Genomic DNA, 19,561 nt, shown 5'->3' with positions numbered 1-19,561 from the left:
GCAATGGCTCCTTTGAGAGTCCATCATGTGACACACGATGAAGTCCATATTCATATTTAATCACAACAAGAATTGCCCACATAAGCACACTTAGACCCTGTCTGTCTGCAAGGCTTCAGTTTTGGGCAGTAGCTTCGCCTGCATCACTGAACTCCTGTTTCACCACCAGGGACCTCATAGGCTCATAGGATCTGAGAGGATGGAGAGAAGAAAAGAAGGGAGTATCTTTTCTGTATTGACAGCATTTGGTATCACTGCTATTTTGTTACAATGAAGGTCTTTTGAGGAAAAAAAAAAAAACAAAAAGAATATTGGTGACTTGCTTTTAAGCACAGCTAGTACAAAAAAAGAGAAACCCCAAACCCATCATACTAAAAAAGGGAGAAAAGGATGAGGGAAAGAGAGATCGTAAGAAAGAATAATTGAGAGTTACTGCAAACTCAGGTTTGACGACTCACCAGTTTTACTTGCAGGCATCACACATATCCACTCATGACTCAGGGCAAATATGGGAAAGGATCGAAACCCTTATCATGGCAAATGTGTCTGGAAGCTGGAGTCACTCAGAAAAAAATGTTCTCAGGAGACTGAAAGACAAAAATATGTTTTAAAACTTCAGTCAGTTAGAATTATATCAAAGCCTACCATTTTCCTTTGAAAATAAAAGTTGGTTATAGATGCTGGAGGGGGGGGAGCATTACAGGAGCATTTCTACATATCAAATACTATCACACAGTAGACTTTACTTGGCTTTAAATAAAACTGAATCTTACAATATTAAGAAAGGTTTTTAAAGACACACTTATTTCATATTTCCAAGGTGCTCCTCTGACAGGCAAGTTTGTGTTCCTTCAAAATACCAAAATGTGTCACCATCCAAATCCATATTCTGCTCAAAAACACCGCGCTGTGCACAAAATCCAGATACTTTAACCTACTTTGCATTATCAAAATTTAACAGCCTCTGAATTTCTGAAGTATTTACTCTCTGCCTTCACTTACTGCATCCTGATAAAACCTTAACAAAATGTGGAATCTCTTGTTAGCAATAATCTTTCCTCTGAGATAAGGCAAAACACATATAAAAACTATTTGATGTTCAGGGTGAAAAGGCAAATTTTGCAAACATCAGTTAAGAAATACCAATTAGAATGTTTTTTTCCCCAGCTATTAGTAACACAGATTGAGTTTAAGCTTAGCTCAGAGGGAACTGTTTGCTGTACAAATGAAACATCCATTTTACTAATAAGGGTATCTTAAAATAAGATGTGTAATTTCGTCCCTGACAAAGTATCCACACTGAGTAAAAAACTCACATTCAGAAATTTGAACAGAGGTGTTCCCGGGGCTGTTCTGCATCACACCCATGAAACCGCACGGGACTTAGACAGCAGCTCCAGTGCCTGCCCGTACTGGGGAAGGGCACTCGCTGCCCTAAGAGATGCACCAACCGCCGGCAGAGCCTCTGCTCACTGCACCACTATGCAACAGGACCTGCAGCAACAAACCCCAGAGAAGAAAACAAACTTTGCAACAGATGAAAATATCCTGAGGGACTGGGGTAGGTAAAATAAGAAAGCAAAAATCATATTGAGAGGTACTTCTGACCTCTTTATTCCTCAATCTTCTCATTCCACAGCATCCCCATGGCTGTTCCCAGTCTTTCCACATCTACCAGTGTTTGGGCAGTGGCAAAAACTACCGTCTCCAAATTAACCTCGTGGAGCTACTAATTTTGGCATCCCATTGAGAAACATTTGGATGCTTCTTTCTTAGCAACAACTGCATGAAATTTTCTAAGGTAAAAACCAGGTACTTCTCTGGCCCTGGGGCTTTCTCCGATTCTTTGCTGAATACAATGCAATGGCTCAAAGATCACAAGAGTTCAGAAATCTAAATATAGGGATTATGTGACCCTATTATAAAAATATGCTACACAATAAAAATAGATACAAGAGGATTTTTTTAAACAGCATTTATGCTAAACGTGATTTCTTTCTCAGAGACACTGAAATACCTGCAGCCAACTCAAAGCGACCTGCATCTTGCATCAATTGTATTTTATTCATGAGGAGCGGAGCACTTGAGAGAAGCAACCGAGCAGTGTCAGAAACACACATCCAAGGCTCACTTTAATGCTGCGCTTGATGACAGATATGCAGATAGGTACGTAGCCAAGCAGAAAGCTGCATCTACACATGTTGGGGCAAGATTTCTCCATCTGACCTGCTGCACCACAGTATTCAATTGTTTAGTAATCTTTATCCATGATACGTCCATACAACAGGGAAGTATTATTAGCCCCACTGAAAAGATGATGAATTGAGGTTCATTTTGGCTACTGCTTGCTCAAAACAGTGCATCTTTTTTTGAGACTTTCAAGGCAAAATGACTCGTCGAAATAGTATATTTGGTCTGCAGCAGACAAGAGCTACAGTGTACAGAAGCACTGTCCTACCTCCAGACTGCTCTTTGCCTTGACGACTCAAGCATAAGGAATATCTTGGCATCTTTGTGCCACCAAGCAGATTTTAAAGGTGGGACGGCTTCTGCACAAGGAAGAAAGAACAGTGTTGGGAGTAGGTAAAGACACTGCATCCTGGTCTGGCCTGAACTCTGATGGTGCACCTGGAAAAAATGATTTTCCTTATGCCATCAAAAACTGACCTCACCAAAATATTCCACAACAGATTTCTTCATCCAGGTTTCCCAAGGGAACAAGGCTTATGTGATCACCATGTACTTTCGGTGCTCAGCCCCACCTGCACCTTTTGAATCCTTTGGGACTAACAGGAGCAGAGAGTTCCCAAAGTCAAGAACTCCTATGGCATTAATTCTGGGGCTTGCACCACTGAGGGCCTCCAAATCCAGTTGATCAGCAGTCTCCAACACCCAGCTTGCTCACTAGCACACCGCCAGCTCCAGGCTGAGCCATGCCAGAAGGGAGTCCAGGGTGGCAGTGGATCATGGAGGCAACTCAGGCACTTCCATGGACCTCAGTGCTGGAGAACCTGGGGAAACCACGCACACTGCTGAGGGGAAAGGTGGAGGAAGAACAGGAACAGATAATAGATCGGTTCTGATAAACTGAGGCATTTAGTGATATACCCACACACTTGAGTTCGATCTGGCACTGACAAATTGAAACTCTTAATGATACGCCCACACATTTGAGTTGGACACTCCTCTTCTACAACTTTCACAAAAATAGCCTGCAGGGTTAAAGACAGACAAGCTCTAATAAAGCTGCAACTTGAGCAAAACTCTTGACCAATCTTTGACAAAATTCTCCCTCAACAGATTCTTTGATGCAGCCTTCAGCACAGACCTTTTCCTGCACTGCCTTGCTCCCATACTGATTCTCTGAAGGCTACAGCTAAATAAGGGGCGATGAGATGCAGCAGCTTTAGAGAACTAAGTACGAAGTCAATCAAACCTTGAAACAAGAATCTGGGCTTCATTAATTCCAGCAATCACAACAATTTTATTATCACTGTATTAATCAGAACAGGAAACCTATTAATCTACCCCCAAGAAAAATTAATCTTAGTAATATTGAACAGATTTGAAAGACAAGTTTTAATATTTCACTATTTAAATCTCAAAGGCACACAGCTCAAATGATCTGGCAGATCGCTATGGACTTCATCTCATCCGCATGAGGTCAGCTCTACCACCCTCACCTTTCCTTGATGCTTTCAGTCCTCTTCATTCCCACCCACCCTGAGGTCCGGCTGCTCCCAAGGCTTTTGAAGCAACCAAGAACATTGTGTCATACAGTAAACTGCAAAATTGGCTGCAGCAGTTGATGCAATTCAGGAGTTTTCAAGGGTTTGTGGCAACAAAGCTGTCAAAAGGCTGGAAGAAATGTCCTATGAGGAGCAGCTAAGGACTTCGTCTAATATGGAGAAAAGGAGGCTGAGGGTCAATCCCATGGCTCCCTACTGCCTCCCGAGGAAGGGACATTCAGAGGGAGATGCTGATCTCTCCTCCCTGGCATCGAGGGATAGGATGCATTGGAATGGTTCAAAACTACATGAAGGAAGGTTTAGACTAGACATTAGGAAGCAGTTCTTTACCCAGAGGGTGGTCAAACACTGGAACATGCTTCCCAGAGAGGTGGTCAATGCCCCAAGCCTGTCAGTGTTTTAAGAGGCATTTGGTCAATTCCCTTAACTGTCAGCCCTTAAATAGTCAGGCAGTTCGACTAGATGACTATTGTAGATCCCTTCCAACTGAAATAAGTCTATTCTAGTCTACCCTGCGACAAAACGAACTTCACAGTGCATCACCAACAAGCAATGCCAGGCTGGAAATGCCACTCCACAGCAAGGGCTGCCTGGGCAGGAGTGAGCTTTCTGCAACACACAGGAGAACACTGACAACACATACAGGACGATGTGTTCAGGAGAAAAAGGAAAGGTGCGATGGGAGAAATAGGCAGCAGCAAAACAAGAAAATATATCAACTTCCCGTGCTCCACCAAAGCAAGTCAGGAATCGGTACATGGATCTGGCATGGTGCACCTGCGCCGGACCCTTGTCAGTGCCGCAACTTCTCCCAAGCCATCACAGTGAGCTGAAAACTACCCTGCTGCTACTAGATGTGGCATCATAACAGAGCCCAGTTCCAAGGAGAAAATGGGAGGCAGAGGAAAAGCCCTCACAGAATGATGGCAAGGAGAAGGATAAATAGGAAGATGCTGAGGAAATAAAGACAAACAACAAATGTGACTGAAAAAGGAAAACCACCCAAGGCATCTCCAGATACCCATGCTCTGCCTGGGTTGGGTGACACAGACAAGCACACCGCTGCAGTTCTTTTGCTGCTCTTCCATCACCGGCAATTGTTGATGGACACTTTTTTTTTAACTTGGCCAGATTTTCACTGAAGCAGCTTTCACCAACGTACATACAGATACACAGAGATATACACACACCTTGGGACTATATTTGGCACAATATATTTCAAAGCCTGATTAAAGGCAGAACTTTAATCATCTTATGCACCACTCACATTAGGCTGTTTACTGACTGCAATCAAACTACAGAACACTGTTTTAACTAATGATTTCTCAAAGCCATGTTGCACAAAAGAAAACAGGTTCAACTTGTACATCAGTGCCTGAGACTGCTCCAAAACAGACAACTGTATGAAAAGTTGTGCCCATGTATACATATATACAAAACTGTTTTTAAGTGACTGTTTTAAATTAGAATAAATCTGTGTTCCACCAATTATGCTTTGAATGCACGGTTGATACTGTTAGCTCTTTTAAACAAGCAGCATAATAAATGCAAAAATTCAAATATTTTAGAGAAAATACTTGGAGAGTTGAGACATTAATTTTGCCATATACAATCTGTTTCACAGGGATTTAAAAAGCGTTATTGCCACTCCGGTTACATTAGAATAAAGATGAAACCACCATGCTTTCCTATTTACATATTAAAAATTACGTGCCTTCTTGATACAGACTACTCAACTTGCTGACACGTAATGCTGTTGAAAACAATGCAGCCTGCCTAGAAAATGCAAAACTCCAAACTAGATGCGTCCTTGCAAGAATTACTGCACTCTAACAGGTTGCAAATAGAAATAAAACCCACTGTTGTCTTGTTTATCCTCCCCTCCAGCCAGTGTCCTGGAGGAGCAGGACTGAGCAGCTGTAGCTCCCCAGGGCCCTGCCTAGTGATGGAGCTGTTTACCAACTACTACCAACAAAATAAGACAAGGAAGATCAGCCTGGAAAGCCTTGGGATCTTGGGACGTCTACATCCAGGAGAAAAACATTTAAAAAGAGAAGGAAAAAAATCCACAACACAAAAAACCTCAACCAAACAAAAAAGCCCTATTATTCCCTATTCTTATTTTCACCTCATACACCTGTACTTGATTCTAGCTCGAGATGCTTAGCAACCTCCTAAACTCTTTCAACGCAGATATAATTTTTCCAAAATATATAACCTTTTTCTGTTTTATACTTTTTTCTTTCCTTTTTTTTCCTTTAAATAAATTGTTATTCGAAAGACGTGCCTCAAGCATCCTTAGAAAGACCACAAATGCTGCTTGCAGGGTGAACTTCACTGCACCAAGAGGTAACATTTGTTCTCCCCTTTCAGCTGGGATCCACCTCAACTTTTTGATGTTGGTTGGAGCTTTTATTTGCAAATAGAGCAGAGCTGCTTGGGACAGAGCTCCTCCGGAGCATGCCATGTGGCCTGCACAGATGTTCCTTTTATTCCCCGTGTCCCACAAGGCTCCGTGCCTCACTGGTGTTAAACAGATTACGCAAGTAGAACACTTGATTTTGTATGTCCCCCTTTTTTCCAACAGTTGTCTAATTTACTCAACTCATTTCCCTCCCCTTCCCCCTACAATTGCTACAGAAAACACACACAAAAAAAGGCAGAAGCAAGGAAGTTTCTCCTCCGCGACCAGAATCCGCAGAAATGCTCAGCATCTGCAAACAAAGGAGAAATGCAGAAGAGCAAAACTCTTATTTGAACGTAGCAGTAACCAGCTCATTAGGTGCCAGGTTCCTCTAAAAAAAATTTTGTCATATCTCAGTAACACCAGTCGCTACAAGTATCATAATCTCTCACCCTTATTTAGATGTACAAATGAGAATTGAACTTTTTTTTTAAAAAAAAAAAAAAAAAAAAGAAAGAAAAGAAAAAACAACCCTAACACCAATTATGGCTGCTAAGCTTTCAAAAATCCTTGAAAATCTGGCCTTCAACTCGGTCACAAAGAAGGGGCTTAATTTCCCAGCTGTCAGGCATCCTAATCAACAATTGAAGTCAATGGGATCTACACAGTACCTTATTAAAAAAAAAAAAAAACCAACAAAACCTGGAGCCTAAGAGGCCCATTAAAGCAACTTCAACTACAGGGAGACAACCTCGCTGCAGAACACAGCAGCTATACACAGCTTTGTGCATCAGCCACTTCGCTCTCATGCTTAATTTGATTAATCATTTTGGTATTATCCCCAATTAGAAAAGTGTCTAATAGGAAAAATTAAAAAAAACAACCCTGATTAAGACTAAGATGCAGGAGAAACTGGCAGCCACGGCACATGCAACTACTTGGGACTTCTGGCATTTGCCAAGGATGCAAAATTAAAGCTAAAAATTGTGGCAAATACAAAGACATTGGTGTTTCATCCAGACTGTGGATTTTGAATTTTTTTTAATAAACTGAAACTGAATTCCAGATGTTGAAAGTTGGGAAGTAGTAACTGCTTTAGCTGTAAAAACAGGGAAAGGTGAGATAAAAAATTCTACTGAAATATAATGATTCTCAGGGATGAAAGCGAAGCCCATGCACCTCCTCCCTCAGGAAGGGGGTGGGACAGGATTTTTTTTCCCCTCTATGTCAAAGCAGGGAGTGGCACAGAGGTTTGCCTGGAGATTCCTTTTAATAAGGGACAGACTGAATCAGAAATCTCTGGGAACTCCCTCGGCAAGGAGGGAAATGCACCTCCCCGGCACTTCTGATGCTGTGGCAGATGGGAACAGATCCCACCGGGACCCTCCGGCACCCATGCCTTGCCTCCTACAGCTCGTACCTGGCACCTCGACCCGTGCAACACCACCAAGGCAGGGGAGATCTTGTGGATGCAACGGACACGAGCAAGCCACATCCCAGAAAGATGCGCAAATCTAGCATTTTCTTTCACCAAACACAGAGTCCAAACCATCCCTGGCACAGCAGAGCCATGCATGAAGCTTAGGGTGTCCGTCAGCACCCAAATACAGTCCAAATTCGGACCCACACATTCTTGTTTTACTATAAGAATTCAGCCACCACCAACACTCAGGGCTTCTGAAAGCAGAATTCAGGGCAGTATACTGAGATCACTGGTTCAACCCCTGTTTATTTCCATCCCAGTATCCACAACACTCTGTGGATGACCGTACAAAATCACAGGAGTATTCCGCAGCATCCCACCAGCTCCATCCCATGAAGACACTTGGTTTCACCCTAAAACTCAAGGACAGCAGCAAATGTTTGGATTTTGATAAAAGGGAGAATATTCATCAGCATACTTCACCAGTGATGCAGTCAAAACCTGCAAACTTAGTCACAGAAATATGACTGGGCTTGTCTGCTACCACAAAACAAAGTACCGTCTAGTGGTTAAAACGGGAGGACATGATTCAGGAATGCAAGCCTTTTCAAAGAAGAACTAAAACACATGATTAAGTGCTGTTGAAGTCAATAGGCTGATTCAGATACCAAGTTTTGGAGCGATGGATAATACTCCCCACATTGCCATATGGCTCTCAGTCAAACTTCCTAGAAGCATTTGCTAATACCGGGTTCCACCACAGCTTTTGGGAGGCCTGCTTTGCTTTTGCTTTTTTCTTTCTTAACCTCCTCTTTATTTTTTAAAAAACAATGTCTGGGATGATTTTCACCCACTCTGAAGATTCTCCAGACTCTCACTGACTGAGAGAGATGACCCAACAATGATTACTGCAGGGTGGTGCAGATCCACGTGATAATTAGTAGTCTCGAATGAAAGGTTATCTATAAATAATAAATAAATGCAAGTGTATGCTATATAATATACATAAATATTATATAAATATACAGTGTATAAACTAATGTAGATATATATAATAAACAAATGCAAATTTATTATACTCTAAATGCAATTTTTGTGGGTTTTCTGACCTGTAAATACCTAATTTCTCCTGCCAACTCCCCATTCACCGCTACAGTAAAATCTTCCGTGTCAGGTTTGCTATTTCTTATCCTTCTAATCTACGCTGTGCCCAGAGAGCAGCCACTTGCCATAGCCTCCTGCAAAGCGGCGACAACAGCACGGCCACCAAGGCTGACCCACCAGGCAGGCCACCCCATGCAAAGCAAACCACATCCCCAAGGTTTTCCGTATCTCCCAGGAATGGCATCCAACAGCACCTCCTGCTCCCCAGCCATCCTCAATCCTGCCAATACAAACAAGCAGCAAACCAAACCTTTTAGCAAGATGAATGGCTCCCTATCAGCATGCGAGCTACTGTTTGCAGCAACTCAGTTAAAATCTTTATTCGTTTTTATAGGATGGCGAAGGAAAAGGGGAGACCGCTGGCAAATTCACCCACTGACTTTTCTCGCCCTCCGCACGACACCCGACTGAAACAATCCACTAATTCTGCACGTTTCCTAATCTTTGCAAAAGTTGAAAAGTTATACTTCACATTTAGTCACAGAAAAGGAGAAATAAAACAAGAAGTCAGTGAATTCTTGTTGGCTTTTTTAAACACTTCATAGTACAGATAAGGCGTAACATAATTTTTAAGCAGATTGCGAATACCCTGTTACTTCCTACAACTTAAATAAACACGTTTGCAGCCTAAGTCAGCCCTTCCAGCCATCTTGTCTTTAAGGCAATGGGAAAAGAAGAGGCGCTACACCTTACAATACTTTTTCTGGCTATTAAAGCATTTTTCCTTATTCAATATCTAAATTAAATCAAATGGAGTATACTAAGTAAGCCCATAAGACACAGCGCATGATGCAAGAGTCTTAAAATCCTTATCTCCTGAGCACTCCAGCTTAAAGGCTGATGTTTTATGTTCCCCTGCAGCGCACGGGGATCCTGCTGGCTTGGCCAGACTAGGAAAATAAGCTTCGAATGACCAAACGCAACTGCAACTTTAAAAGTAGGAACCAAACCAGACACAACAAACCACAGAGCAGCCGCCCTAGCCTGGCCTGCGCTCGCCCAGCGCTGCTGTTCCCTCGCCGCACGCTCCCCGCGCCACAGCCAGCTTCGCGGGGCTGCTGATAAGATGCTCGCAAGTACAAGCCTAGAAGTTGGGTCATTAATCACAAGATATTCAACCCGAGATGCACAGGGCGAGGAAGGCAGAAAAGCCAGCGCTTTGCTGATGGAGAGACAGACGCAAGGAGTTGTGCAAATTTGCTGAATTCCAAAGTTATGAATTCCTCAAGTTTAAGCGATGGGGGAAACGCCGCTGAGCCAAAATCCACAGTGCTGTCTGGATGCTCTCCCCACAGGTCCTGGCGCTGCAGCAAGAGGACGGTGGGGTGCGGGAGAGCCTGCCCCAGTGCACACCCATGGGTGCTGTACAGAGGAGCGAGAACAGCCTTTTGGGTCATTTTCCACCCGCGCAGCCCTGCAGACAGCTCACAGGACAGTCACTCCCTGCATTGACTGCTCATGACCCCGGGCGAGAAACAGATGTGTAGTTCTGCATCCCAAGGCAAGAACTGTGCAGAGCGCGAGCAAGAGCCAGGGAGTACCAAGTACGGCAGAGTCCATGAACACCAGCCTCCCCTAACACGCAAATAAACCTGAATCCAAGGCAAAACCCAGCGTCTATCCTCAAGGTTTGGATATGTTTCTCCCCTGAATATATGTAATTAAAGCATAATTACATGTGAAACATCATTTTACATGTCCTATTAAAGGGACATTTACCGCAAAAGAAGAATAAAGCCGCTCGAATATTAAAATGTGACGAAAACTATTGCCGATAACAATGATGAAAATTATTATTTTTAGTGAATTAAGTCTGGCAGTATTCTCAGACTTTTATTGGAAGACTGAGGCTTTTTCACAAAATTTGCGTTACTAAATAATATAATTTGCTTAAGTACTTAGCTCTAACAGATCCATCAATTTAGTTTTTATTGTTCAACTCATCTGCCCTACATTTAGCCTACCTGCCCCTAGAAAGAAACCACACATTGTACCATATTTCCTCCAAAGAAAAGCTCTGTAATTATCACCATATCCATAAACATATTCGGAGGCCAAACTTCAGATCTCTTCCTTTTTTTTTTTTTTCTTGTTACCTTTCAACTTGTAAGCGCCAGAAAATAGTTCAAAAATTTAAAAAAAACTATGAACCTCTGGGCAAGAAAATGCAAACATCGCATTTCCTCCAGACTTCACAGCTTCAAAAGAAAAAAGGAGAAGAGAGGGACAGTCTCTTAATGCTGCAGAGTAACCACGAGGCTGGAGCTGTGATGACAGTGTTGAGACATCCTCAAAATCACAGAGTATTCAAATAATGCAAAGCCAAGCCCTGCTGCCAGTGCAGCCGATCCGCAGGTCATCACGATCCTGTGGACATAACGTTACTTTTTGTGATGAAAATGTTAGTTCAGCTTAAAATAATGGGGTTTGGGTTTTAATTTTCTAAAATCAACAGGAAACAAGGTGCATGGCTTTCCAGGAGCATCTGAGGGCACAGGGGGGAGCTTGGCATTATCCAGCATCCTTTGGCACGAAGGAACTATGAAGGGACTACCTAGCATCACCAAAGAAAGGACCAAACTACATTCCAAGAAGCTCCTCAGAGATGTACCAACAAGTAATACTAAAATAACAGTGACTGCTTCACAGTAATAAGGGGTAAGGAGGACAGAAGGGCGAAAAAAATTTCAAAAGTCACCAGCCCACAGTATTAAATACAAATAAATAATTTCAGGGCCCAAACCAATATATTTTTTTTTAATTAAAACAATTTCATGAAACAACACCACAAAAAAAAGCCCACCCAAAGCAGCAAGAAGCCATTTTTACCATTTTAATCAAACACAAAGCTGATATGCTAACTTAAAGGATCAAGACAAAATAAGATATGTGGGCCGGCAATCTGAATGCCAAGTTTTACCCATGTGAATTCAGTTATAAATGCTTGGAAAATGTGATTCCTTAACTTAGAAATAGCAGCTGTAGCATTCAAAGGTACACCAGTAATTACTGGAATGCTTGCTGAAAAACTAGACAGAAGCTAACATCTTTCTTACATTAAATGCACATTCACTGCAAATTAAAAGAGCCGCAGCAAAAAAAAAAAAAAAAAAAACCAAAACCCAACAAAAAGCAAAAAAAAACCCAACAAAACAAAAACCAAACAATCAGGCGAGCAGATGTTTAAAAAACGGAGGGGGGGAGAAATTATAAGAGAGGGCCGGATGCTCATTTCTGGGACTCAGCATGGTGTGCCAAAGGTGCCCGGCACCACAAGCCTCCCCAAGTCACTGATGCTCAACTGCCAAAGAGAATCAGATTATCACCTATACATCTGTAAGCGGTAATTTCATCCCAGATACTGCAATAACACGCTGCTTTAAAATTGCAGGAATACTGCCTAGTCATCTGAGACAACAGTAAAACAAGCAGCAACGCCAAGTGTAGTTGTCTACTACTGCCTGAGGGACTCGTGGGTTTAGCAACCGGGCTGGCATAAGGATTATATTATAAAAGAGTGTCCTACACTGCTTTATTAAGTGCCAGTGAAACGTCTATTGCACTCGGTGCCTGGGAAATACTGTAAGAAACGCCAGCCACCAACAACCAAACTACGAAAGAAGCTATTCGACCAATCCAGGCATATTAGCAGCCACTGTTCCCTGAAAGTAAACCATTTTGGAAATAAGAAACTGGCAACATTAGCAGAGAAAAGTAGGAGAACCTCTCTGCAGTGAACATAAAGCCCCAGGACACATGGGTAGGAGGAAAGTCTGCACCCAAGCTTTGGAAGGAGGTACCCGAAGAGAAGTTATCTGCAAAATGTGCATCACACTCTCCTGGCTCTCTTCACACCTCCCCCTTCACATCCCCACTCCCATGCACCTTTGCGTCTATTCCCACACTTCTCTCGCTACCCACATCCTGAACATATTTATGTTGTAAATATCCATTTGGAAACATTCGTTATGCTTGTGGCATAGAGAAGGATGCTTCTTTGAGCTTCAGAAGGCAGTCATCTCGCCATGACCCCTCTCTCCCTTTCCCAACTGCAAAGTAGGGGAAAAAATTACTTGGCCCTCAACCTTATCTTTTACCCACCCAGGAACCAGATTATTGCCTAATAAAACTTCATTGCAAAGCTATTAAGAATTAAAGGCTTATTTCCCTTCCTACATAATGATTTGTCACAAGCCAGACCTAAATTGGTATTGATGAGGTTCACAGTACCTCTCTTTTTTTCTTTTTTTTTAATCTGGCAGAATTTTCAGATCTTTTTGCAGCCCTCCGCACCCTTGACACAAAATTTCTCATTGAGTCCTCCAAACCTTACTTCTTAATTGAGATGAGGCAAGAGCTGAAAGGCAGCTGAGCCAGCAGAAATGTTCCCACTGTCCTTCAGGAAACGCGCAGAAGAGTCCATGTAGTTGGTATGATTCAGAACTAGTGGTAGAAAAAGGACAAACCAGATTACAGCAACACAGAGGACTCCATCCAAAACCTGCATCCAAAGAGACTCCTGCTAACATATGGTGGAAATGTGACTTTCTGCAAATATCCTTCACAGAAGCCAATTCCTTTCCTCCACCCCAGCCACGTCCAATAGCTCTAGTAGAATGAGCTGTTACTTACACATATTAGTCAGGATAGGCATCAGCCATGATACAAATTTTAATCCATCTAACTAATGAGGAATCTGCCATCTAGTTAATGTGCTCAGACCCTCCAGAGAAATTAAAATCCACCTATTTAGGCTCCTCACTAACCGATGCGCTGCCCATCCTGGAGCGCAGTGGCTGCTTTTCCGAGGCATCGTGTCCTGTGCTTCCTTTGCAGGGCCAGCAGCACTCTGCTCCACCAATACAAAGAGAAGCACCCAAAGCAAATTGCACTGGAAAAACAGAACTTGGAAAGAATGCGTTAGCAACTTCAATCCAAATATAAAATGCATTTAAAGGTCATAATTTGCATAACTACATCTCATGTTTTTTGTTGTATGTTTTTTTCCGTGGTTTTTTTTTTTTTCTTTTTTAAATTGCTCCATCCTGGAAGGTGCCGAGCGCTTCTGAGAATCACTGAGTGCCTCTGCTTCTCATTTAAAGTCTTAGTAACTCTTAGGGCCGTTCAGTGCTTGGCAGGAGCAGCTCTGCAAGGCATCCTAGCACCACACTAATAGGTACGTAGCATTTCTGAAAAAAAATCCTCTCTTCAATAAAACAAACTAATGACAGAAGGCATCCAGATCCGAAAGTGCACCCTTATCACATGCTGATGTGACTGGGCTGACACAAGAGTTTCACTTTCTTATCATGCACTCTTGGTAATGGATTCAGAAAAGCAGCAAACAGTCATAGCAGGAAGAGCCCAAAAGGCCACGAGCACAAATTGTACCAACGATGATTGGGGGTGGGGGTTAATCCTTTCGTTCACTTGGATCAACGGCTACGCCAGTATGCATCCAACAAGGATGCTACACTGATGCCCTAAAACTTCATCACCAATTCCATACCCAGCCCCATGAAAACTGTCATATATTCCCTAAAAGGATTGTAATTGGAAGAGTAGCAGGTATGAGGAGTGCCCTCTTCAACCACAGTGAAAACCGGGAGACGGTGGAACATTCAGCTCTTGCTTCCTGCACAAAATTAATTATAACGGCCAATCTGTGCTACTGCTTAGTCTGCTGGGAAAAAGATGAAATGGCTAAATTGATATTAAGGCAAAGAAGGGCTCGTCACAGCAATGTCTCGGGCTGCACAGAAGTGGCATTCTGCCTTTTCCTGAGCTACGAAAGGGAACTCCAGAGACAGCTGAAAACCGCAGCTACAAGCCTGCAGTTCTCTCAGCTTGTATAAATGTGTTTGCAAAGATCAATGTGCTCAGCACTGAGTTCAGAGGCTGAATGCGGCTCAATCACCATTAGCACCTGACTGATGATTGACACAAACCACACAGCACCTACAAAGGCATCGCACAGCCCGGAGCATGTGAGGAAACACAGGCTTTCCAAAAACCCTCCGCAACATCTTAGATGTTTTCCCACATTTCAATTTTAAAAATTAAATAAATAAAAGATCAAGGTTACAGTATCAGTGTAAAACAGGATCTTTCATTTCCGTGGCATCCGTTCGCATTCCTTTCGAAAGTTAAGAAATATTCTGTTTATTCTGGACTCGGCACGAGATCTTTCCACCAAAAGCAAGCTCCTTCTAGTGCTCTGCTATAGACATTGCCAGTCGACCAGGGCCCCAGAGCACCTGGCCTTGGTGAGAACCAATAAGCACCACGCTAGAGGTGCTGTCTACTCCATTTTTCAAGTCGCACATTTTTTTTTCCACTTAGAAAGAGGAGGGAAGAGAGCATTTTCTTGTGAAAATTGCATCTATCTCAATAAACCCAGTGTAAACCTCAAAATTAAGCCCAAAAAGCCCTCTGGATTCTCCCATGTTAGTCATGGGGTCTTTAAGAGAAATGCCCCAGTCCTGACTAATTGTTAACAGAGAACGATGTGACGCTTGTTTCATTACCACACTAAAAAATGCATCTGATAGGCACTTCTGAATTTCTGGCACCTTCCCCCCCATCTCAGCATCCCTCTCGCTCTGTAGCACCAAGAGGCTAAAGTTCCTGATTCCTCGTCCATCTTACCTGACGTCTCTGCATGCCCCTAGAAGAAAGGATTGTTCCATCCAATGAAGCAACCAGACCTTCAGCAACATGACGTGAAAATCCCTTCATCTCTTGCACAGTATCCCCAAATTTCTACTTTCCACAAATGATGTGGAGATCCTGGAAGATCCAGTCTCCTAAGCAAAGCTATGGTGGAGAAGGCAGAGGTGGATGGCCCAGAGAACAGCAACCATTGTGTCCGGGGCTGGTTTATGTCAGGAATGCCTCCAGATCGCAGTTTGAGGGGGAAATGAAACTGCACACCAGCACCGGGGCCTCTACCGAAACCATGTCATCAGCCCATGGAGGACAACAGGGCTGTCCTGGGTGATGAAACACCAACAACTGCCAAGGAAGCCACATCCACAAATCTAGCCATGCTTGAACCCTTACAACAGAGAATCTGAGCCGGTTTGGCACAAGAGGCCACAGTTTTCACCCAGTTTTAAAGGATGAAGACTGAAATCAATGAGGAATTCTCAAAGGCCTCCATGACCAACCTACGTGTGAGGTCCTGCGCTGACCACGACATGGTCTCATGGAACAACCTGACCGAGTACATTCTGGCAAGAGAAGATCCACACGCAGCCTCATATATAGCAAGAAAAATCCACAGGTTCCCTTCACTGCAAGGCGTGCTTTGCTTTGCTTTCCTGTTTGTTTGTTTTTAAATATTCTGGCAATGGAAATAGAGTCACTGTTTTGTTTTTCTCCCCCACATATGCTATATAGTTTTCCCTCTAGCACTCGTTTCTTGCTTACTCAGTTGACTATAGTCTGCTTCTCTCACAGGAATGCTAGCTGTGTTTGTCCCCAAACTGTATCGTGATCCAACTGCTTTGTTTCATCCCACCAGCCCCACAGAGGCAACAATGATCAAAACATTCTCTCCAGGACGCGATGCCGAGAGATGGGCATATATGTGATTTAAGAGCAATGCTGCCCTACAAGGCTTGAGAGTGCGCAGAAGTGTTTTGGCTAGTGAACTGGGTAAACACAACATGAAAAGAGGGAGTAGTGCTACAAACAATACCAACGCTTTGTTTGTACAACGTCGCTATTTTGCCAGATACACTGCTAAGGAAACACTGCATTTCAGCTACACAACACGGCAAGTCCTCCTGTAAATTACTGCACAATACAACCACGCTTTCAGCAACGTTTAAACGCAGCCGATAAATTAATACAAGACATCCCAACCCTCTGCGGGTCACAGTCATCAACAAGTAGGTCAAATTAATTCTGGAAAGCTGCGAGAGGCACATAAAATAGTCTACAGCACCACCAGTCCACGGCATGGATGAAGCAATCCCCACTTCAATGCATTTAGAAGCCCCAACACAAGGTGGGTGCTACAAGGATGTGGGACAAAGCCATCTCCAAGTCCACGCAACTCGCCTTCAATCTCTGTAAGTTAAAATTAACTTCCCTGACAAAATGCAAATATATTAAAAAAATACCCAAGCCAATTAAGACACAAGTGTTTAAAGACACGAGTAGTAATTACAAATGTATTATTCATATCTAATTTACAAGATGAACCTCTTTCAGTAAAATATTAAACTGTTTACATGCATTCAGGAAGACAATTTCCCAACCCTTCGCATCCTGCTCTGGAGCAGTGACTATTGCTATGCAACAACTCTGCAGACTTACAGTGTACACTATGGAGTAATCAGAAAATGTTTGACCTCAGATATCTACTTGACCCCACAGAAATGCAGACTAGCTCACTATAAAATCCTAAACAATGGGGCAGACAAGGTCAGAGGGTCAAAGCAAGTATTAACAGGTCATTGTGCAACCCACTTGGGAGCAATTACTTCTGGTCACGGCTAAGTGGACACTTGATTGAATACCACTAAGACAGCTCACATCCCACAGATAACAATCCTCACAGCGATTAAGAATTAAAGCCCCCATGATTCAGCCTTTATTACTCAAATGAACCTAACTATTCCATAAAAAACTCTTGGTATATGCATGATGCAAGGTCTAAATTGAAATGCCACCTCATTAAACAATAATATCTAATTTTATCTAAATGAATTTTCATGAAAGTACGCCACACAGCTCAGGAATTTTTAAAATGAATTATCACAAGCGATACATAATTTCACCAAAACTGCTGCAGGGAAAAAAAAAAAAAAATTAGCTTCAGGGATGAAAGGGAAACATCTATGCTGAATGAAAATTGCACTTCTTTCTGCCTGCAGAAAGGGTAAAAGTGGGATTTGAGGTTTTGCCAGACAATAGAGCCAGATTTTAATCAAATCCACACCTTCCTGCTATGTCAGGTACACTCACCCTAACTTGACCGACAGAAAGCACCCAAAACACGTGGCAAGTATCACTGGCCACTTTCAGAAAAGAGGATGGCATCTACACCTCAAACCCCTAAAACTGGCTTTTATTATCATAAGCTTCTAAAAGAGCCACCCATTGGCTGTCAACTGGCCTCCATTTCTGCAGCTGAAAGCAATCTGTATACCCCCTTTCGAAGGGTGAAAACCCTGCTCTGACATCTGCGAGCATGTCCACATGCTGGATTTTCATTTCCGAGCTCATCATTATTTCACAAAAGCTACGAGAACCACGGATGAGATACTGGCTTTCAAAGGGGTCCAGTCAGGAATCACTGAAAAATAAAAACCAGGTAAGCAGATTTAATTTTTAGCATATTCATTTGTTGATTCCAGGAGGAGGGGCCGTAGGTCCCACTGCCCTATGACTACAGAGCAACACCATCAGACCAAAGATGGTCGCGGCCTCATTTTGATAGCTTCATGTACATCTTTTTGCAAAGTCTGGCTCTCCCTCAGCCTCCCTTGTCCAGCTTCTTCCTGGAACACAGCCGGTACTCAGAAAGCTTGTATCTCCTTTCACCGGCTATGCCCTTCATAGGAGGGAAGGAACAAAAACCCCAAGATGACAGATGTTCTCCAAACCAACCAGCCCCGCATAAACCTGTGGAGAAGAGAAGGTTGCATGGATGCTGATGGTTGACCGGTGCACACCAAAGGCTGGGGTAAAGCCAGCAGGGAAGCGATGTTAACACAAGTTAGGTCCCTTCTAGGGATGAACTCCTTTGCCCCTTTCCCACTCCGCCCCAACGGCAAAGCAACCGCCTTGGAGATATTTAAGAGCGCTGCATATGCAGACACTGGATGTGCAAAATTATGCATGCATGTTTGGAGGCCATTTTAGAGCCTGGCTCGTGAGTCATACAGAAAGTAGATCAGGAGGAAAAAAAGTTTTAAGATGCGTTTTTATTTTGTATTCTTGCTACCACAGCATAGCTTTCCTTTTTTTCCCCCTTCTCTTTTGCTTTCTTCTTCAGTACTGAAACTCTTTGGGCCTTTGTTCTGTAGATGTTGGAAAATTCTGAGTTAAAACAGGATTCTTTTACATTAGTGTTAATACCACAACAGCCAGCTGATAAAGTATCAGATATGCAAAATTCAAGCCTGATAGACTCATGTTCACCAATGTTGATTATTGCACAGAAGCACACGAGGAATGAAAATCTGCACAGTCGCTTCTCCCTTGTCCTGCTGCCAGCGAGGTGTAATAACGCTATTATGAAAAGCAAACAGGGATGAACTCTGCTCAAAAGAAGGTGAAGCCTGAACTGAGAAATCAATTGCTGCATCAGCCGTGCCCCTACAACTGAGTAATGCTGTTACAAAGTTCATCGAGCCCTCACGGCCCTCACCCTGGCAAAGCTTACGGTACTGTGCATATTTTATTGGCACTGAATATTCATATTGCAGCAGCATCTGGAGACCACCTAAGGCTGTCACTGTGGGGAAAAAAAACAGTCCTGGAGTTCAGCCACCAGCTCGGGGTTCCCTCAAGAGGTGCACGCTCAGTTTTCCACTCTTCCATGGACTTAATGCCAAGTCGCACGCCTCCCTGTACCCTCTGCCTGCCCAGGTCTGGGAAAAGGATCTTGTAATTTCCTACTACCCTGTGGGGAACAAAGCATTACAGACCCTATTACAACTCAGCCACTGCCCAAAAGACTGCCAGGTGCAATAAAAACAGATGAGAGCCCATATCAGAGTGTTCACATCCCAAAACAAGATGTGCTTTCTCACCGAGACAGTCTCCCTCATACCTGAGTGGCAGTTACTGGGAAACAAGTAGCGG

General features: G+C 43.1%; 1 protein-coding gene across 6 annotated transcripts in view; it reads right to left on the bottom strand.

Annotated features, from left to right (window-relative positions):
• Nucleotides 1–19,561, bottom strand: part of FOXP1 (forkhead box P1) — a 385,807-nt gene that overhangs the window by 338,796 nt on the left and 27,450 nt on the right. For all 6 annotated transcript variants that reach the window (XM_054076334.1, XM_054076324.1, XM_054076329.1 and 3 more), the window contains exon 2: nt 459–587. The gene's annotated coding sequence lies outside the window, so the exon portion shown is untranslated. The remainder of the gene's footprint in view (nt 1–458; nt 588–19,561) is intronic.

The sequence above is a fragment of the Cuculus canorus genome, chromosome 11, assembly GCF_017976375.1.
Source record: "Cuculus canorus isolate bCucCan1 chromosome 11, bCucCan1.pri, whole genome shotgun sequence".
Lineage (NCBI taxonomy): Eukaryota > Metazoa > Chordata > Aves > Cuculiformes > Cuculidae > Cuculus > Cuculus canorus.
This window is presented reverse-complemented; position numbering and strand designations above follow the sequence as displayed.